This window comes from Lipotes vexillifer, unplaced genomic scaffold, assembly GCF_000442215.2.
Source record: "Lipotes vexillifer unplaced genomic scaffold, Lipotes_vexillifer_v1.1 scaffold496, whole genome shotgun sequence".
Taxonomy (NCBI): Eukaryota; Metazoa; Chordata; class Mammalia; order Artiodactyla; family Lipotidae; genus Lipotes; species Lipotes vexillifer.
Genome location: NW_006786690.1, coordinates 6,283,368 through 6,289,316, shown reverse-complemented (window position 1 = coordinate 6,289,316; position 5,949 = coordinate 6,283,368). Strand labels below are relative to the sequence as shown.

General features: G+C 41.0%; 1 protein-coding gene across 3 annotated transcripts in view; it reads right to left on the bottom strand.

The window, feature by feature from the left end:
- Positions 1-5,949, bottom strand: part of KIF17 (kinesin family member 17) — a 49,055-nt gene that overhangs the window by 8,645 nt on the left and 34,461 nt on the right. The window lies entirely within an intron of this gene.

Below are 5,949 nucleotides of genomic sequence, written 5' to 3'. Positions count from 1 at the left end.
CTGCTGAAATTCTTCATTGATTCCAGTAGTTTTAGTGGATTCCTTAAGATTTTCTATAGATAAAGATCATGTCACCTGCAACTAGAGATAGTTTTACCTATTCTTTGCCAATCTAGATGCCTTTCATTCCACTTCCTTGCTTAGCTGCCCTTGCTAGAACCACCAGTCCAATGTTGAACAGAAGTTGTAAGAGCAAGTACCCTTTTCTTGTTTCTGATCTTAAGGGAAAAGCATTCTGTCTTTCACCACCGAGTATGATGTTAGCTGTGAGTTTTTCATGCCCTTTATCAGGCTGAAGAAGTTACCTTCCGTTCCTAGTTTGTTGAGTGTTTTTATCATGACAGGTTTTGAATTTTGTTAAATGCTTTTTCTGCATCTATTAAGATGATTATGTAGATTTTGTCCTTTATTCTATTGATATTACGTTAATTGATTTTTGGATGCTAAACCAACCTTGAATTCCTGGGATAAATCCCACTTCAGCATGGTGTATAATCCTTTTTATATGTTGCTAGATTTGGTGTACTGGTATTTTGTAGAGCATTTTTAATCTATATTCATTAAAATATCGGTTTATAGTTTTCTTGTTATGTCTTTGTCTGGTTTTGGTATCAGGTGTTACTGGCCCCATAGAACGAGTTGAGAAGTGTTCTCTTCTATTTCATAATGATTTTTTAAAATATGTTTGTCGGCCAATAGCCTTCATTTCACAAACAAAATCCAGTTAGAAGATATAATGGAGGGGACGACTTCCCTGGTGACGCAGTGGTTAAGAATCCACCTGCCAATGCAGGGGACACGGGTTCCAGCCCTGGTCCGGGAAGATCCCACATGCTGTGGAGCAACTAAGCCCGTGCGCCACAACTACTGAGCCTGCGCTCTAGAGCGCAAGCCACAACTACTGAGCCTGTGTGTCGCAACTACTGGAGCCTGCACACCTAGAGCCCATGCTCCGAAACAAGAGAAGCCACTGCAATGAGGAGACTGCACACCGAAACAAGAGTAGCCCCCGCTCACTGCAACTAGGGAAAGCCTGTGCACAGCAATGAAGACCCAACACAGCCAAAAATAAATAAATAAAATTAATTTTTTAAAAAAAGTTATAATGGAGAAGGATACCCCATAGAGAAAAGCAAATAAAATAAAATACCTAAGTGTAAAACTAACAAGATACGTCTAAAACCTATATGAGGAAATCTACAAAATTCTCCTGAGTGACATAAAGATTGATTTGAACTAATAGAAAGATATGCCACGGATGTTCCTGAACAGGATAACTCAACTTCATAAAAATGTCAATACTCCCAAGCTAACTTATAAATATAACATAACTCTCCCCAAAATTCCACCCGCTTTTTTCTTTTTCTTTTGAGCTAACCCAACTGTTTATAAAGTTCATTGGGGTGGGGGGAGCAAACAAGAAAGAATAGCCAGGTAAAACCTGGAAACGAAAATCACTAAGAGAGGATTATGAGATTATAAAACAAATTATAAAGCCTCTGAATTTTAAACAAAGTAGCTGACACTGGTACATGAATAGACAGAGCAAGAGAAATGAACAGAAAATCCAGAAATACATCTAAGTACATACAGAAACTTAGCATACAAAAGAACAGCACTGAAGTCAGTGGAGAATAAATGGACTTTTCAAAAAATGGTGCAAAAGATAATATTGAATCAGCTCCTCACACGTGCACCACAATAAATTCCAAGTGGATCAGAGATTTAAATGTAAAAACAAAAAACCCCATACAAGTTCTAGAAGAAAACACAAGTGAAGGTTTCCAACTATGACTCAAAATCTATATGCAATAATTTAAAAGTTGCTCAACTTGACCAAAAACATTTTATGGAAAAATACCATAAAGCATAGTAAAAAGTGACAATAACAAACTAGAAGAAAAAATATTTCTAACTTATATCACAGACCAACAGTTAATATCTCTAATAGAAATTATAATACTTCTCATATAAAGAGCTCCTACAAGTAGAGAAGAAAAAGAACCACCATCTTGTGAACACAGTTCCGAGAATAAAACCTGCAAACATCCCTAAAAGATAGGAAAAAATGCTCAACCTTGCTCACAGTATAAAAAATGCAGATTAAAACTGCACTGAATCATAAAATAAATGTCTTGGGAATGTAACACACAGCATGGAGACTACAGTTAATAACACTGTGTTGCGTATTTGAAAGTTGCTGAGAGTTGATCTTAGAGGTTCTCATCACAAGAAAAAGAATTTATAACTGTGTGAGGTGACGCATGTTAACTAGACTTATTGTGGCGATCATTTCACAATATGTACAAATACCCAATGATTATGTTCTATACTGAAAGCAATATAATGTTATATGTCAATTATATCTCAATTTTTCTTAATGTAAAAAAGGAAACTACGGACTTTCTTGGCGGTCCAGTGGTTAAGACTCCGTGCTTCCACTGCACGGGGCGTGGGTTCCATCCCTGGCCAGGGAACTAAGATCCCCTGTGCTGTACAGCGTGGCCAATAAATAAGTAAATAAATAAATCTAGGGGGGAATAATGTGAGGACTCCATTTTTTTTAAATAACAGAAAACTACACTGAGGTACCTACTTCTTATCTATCAGAACGTCAAAAGTCCAAAAAATTTTCAGTATAACCTGTTGGTGAGGCTGCGAGAAAACACACGCATGCGTGCTAGTGGAAGCACAAAAGGACACAGCCCCATGGAGGGAAGTTGGCAATATCTAGCAAAATCACACATGTATTTACTCTTTGTCCCCGCAATCCCAGTTGGAGGAATTGATTCCAAAGGAATCTACCAAAAATATAAAAGTAGTATGCACAGACTATTCACTAGAGCACTCCTTATTGTAGCAAAAGATTGGAAATGTCCATCATGACTTTTGAGTAAACAATAATACAGCCTCACGGTGGAGTACCATGTAGCAGTAACAAGGAATGAGGAATATTTCTAGATATTGCTATGGAGTGATCTTCAGGATATATCATTATGTGGAAAAAAAAAAGCTAGGTGGGGGAAGTGTGTATTGTAGCTACTTTTATCCAAGAAGGGGGAGGATATGTATGGGGAGAGGGGCGGGTGTACACACACACACACACACACACACACACACACACACACACGTTTGTTTATATTTTTAAAATATATACACAGATACCTAAATCTGAATCTCCCCAGAGAGAGCCTCAGAAAAACACACAGAACAGTGAGGAGAAAAAATAAAACCATCCTGAGCCCAGGCACTGATCGGGAGACGGAGAACACTAGAAGCTTCAAATTACCAATAAATTCAGCAGACAGCTCCAAGCCCACCCCACAGGGCGATAAGTGGAGGGCACCCAGGAAAGCATGGAGTGTAAGGACAAGGTGATAGAAGGCAGTTAAATCACTCCCCAAAGAGAAAGCCCCACTCTGACGGGGTGGGAACACTGAAAACAGATCTGACATTGGGAAATTGATAGGAGAGACTGAAATGTGTGCAGGACTCAAACTATTAGTCTCTCTGAGGCACTGCTCTGGAGGTCATTTAGAGAGCACTTAGGAGTGGGAGGTGCCCCTTGAGGTGGAAATTAAAAGTCCTGCAGAAACGAGAGAAAATTACAAAAGAAGCAATGGCCCCTCTCACCAAAATAAATAAATAAACTTTTTTTTTTTTAACTGCTTTGGAAGGCAAGATTTTTGCCCTTATGATTTTCATCCCCTGGTGTTAATGCCTGTGAATATGTTATCTTAAATGGCAAAAAGGACTTTGCAAATGGAATTAATGTTATTAATCAAATGACTTTAAAATAGGGAGATTATCCCGTATTATCGTGTGGGTCCAAGGTAATCAAGTGTGGGAGAGGGGGGCAGAGAGATGGGCAGAAGAGGTGCATTGGAAGGGAGGCTTCACAGAAGTAAGTTAGGAGGGGAGTCAAAGAGATTGGAAGCAGGATTCCCTGGTGGTGCAGTGGTCAAGAATCCGCCTGCCAATGCAGGGGACACGGGTTCAAGCTCCTGGTCCAGGAAGATACAACATGCCACGGAGCAACTAAGCCAGTGCGCCACAGCTACTGTACTCGCGCGCCAAGAGCCTGTGCTCTGCAAGAGAAGCCACTGCAATGAGAAGCCCACGCACCGCAACAAAGAGCAGCCCCTGCTCGCAGCAACTAGAGAAAGCCCACGTGCATCAATGAAGACCCAATGCAGCCAAAAATAAATAAATAAAATAAATAAATTTATTTTTTAAAAAATCCATTAAAAAAAAAAAGGGATTGGAAGCAGGAGAGGGACTCTATCGTCCATGCTGTCTTTGAAGGGGGACAGGCGCCAGGAAACGCCGGCTGCCACCAGAAACTGAGAATGACCATGGCTGACAGCCAGCAAGGAGATGGGAACCTCAATCCTACAGCCAAATAGGAATAAATTCTGTCAGCAACCTGCAAATGGATTCTCCCCTAGGACCTCCAGAAAGAAATGCAGTCCTGCCATACCTTCAGTTCAGACTTGTGGAATTCTAAGCAGAGAAACCAAGCCACGCTGTACCTGGAATCGGACCTACAGAACTGTGAAATAATGTATTTGTGTTGTTTCAGGCAACTAAATGTGTGGTAATTTGCTACAGCAGCCATAGGACACTAATGAAAAGCTCTATGTAAAGCTGCGCTTCCGTATGGTCAGAAGAGTGTGCTATCAAATAGGAAAGCCCAGCAAGGCACCCCGAACCTTTACCTCTGTATGGCTGTTAGCACAACTGATGCCATCCTGGGCTCGATCAGTTCCTCCTGTCCTTTCACGGACCCTACCTAGGGCTGTACAGGGTAGTAAATCTCTTCTGTGTGGGGCTTTGTAGTTAATAGATATTGTTTAATTATGATGAGGTCCAGGTAGCCTCTATGTTCTGGTAGTCTCCAAACAATGACGAAGACCTTCCCTGACATATTCCCACTGCCCACAAGACTAGTTACCCATTCATAAATCTTGACTTAAAAGTGCTCTTCCTGTTTTCAAGCACCTACCCCCACACGCTAGGTAAATACAGAATTGTCCCAACGCCCCCTCGGTGCTGCGGAGCGCAGCTGCGAATGCTTCCGAATTGTCACCTGCCCAGTCCCACCCTGTGAATACCTTACCCTATAATCAACTGATCCATTGATTATATGGAGCTGCCTGCCTCATTTTTCTGTCCCAAGGTATCTTAGTTTGGTGGGTACTTTGTGTTCCCTCCATCCTCCAACAACCTCTGCATTCAACTGTCACTGAGAGTGCAGAAAAACAAGACATTATGAAATAAACAGAAGAGAGCAGATGTATCTAATCAAAGCTACTATAAGATACAGAAAATGAAAATCAAAGCATTTCAGCAGAAGAAAATTCCCCCCAAAGCACAAGCACACTGGAACCAAACAGATTAAAAATATAACTCAACACCCCAATGTGAATAAAGTTTCCTTAAACAAGCACCCACAGATGTGAAATTTTCAAATCAGAAACCCAAAATCTTGAAATGGACAAAAATGAGGAAGACGTCAAGTGGGACATTAACACAAAACGAGGAAAGAATTTTTTAAAAACTTAAGATATTTGGACCAAAGTACAAGAAAGACCAAATTCAATTAAGGACATAAAGGGTATTAAGAAAAGGCATGAAAACAGCCAAGAAAAATGTAAAACTAAAGACGTTTAAAGAGGAAAAAGTATCATCTTTATGCTTTGGCAAGATCCCTTGGTCGCCTGTGTTGAGTGGGGATGAGGAGGCGGGAGCAGGTGGCCAAGGAGGACATTATGAGGCCCAGATCACCCGGAGGATGCTCTGAAGGACATATAAGTGTCTGTCACAGATGGCAGAGCCTCATTCTCCTCTTGTCCTCACTCCCCAAGCTCAGCCAGGTAGCTGCCTTTCTGTTCCCCGAACCTCGGACCTCATTCCGGGCACTGGACGGTCTCTCGGCCCAGACCGCTC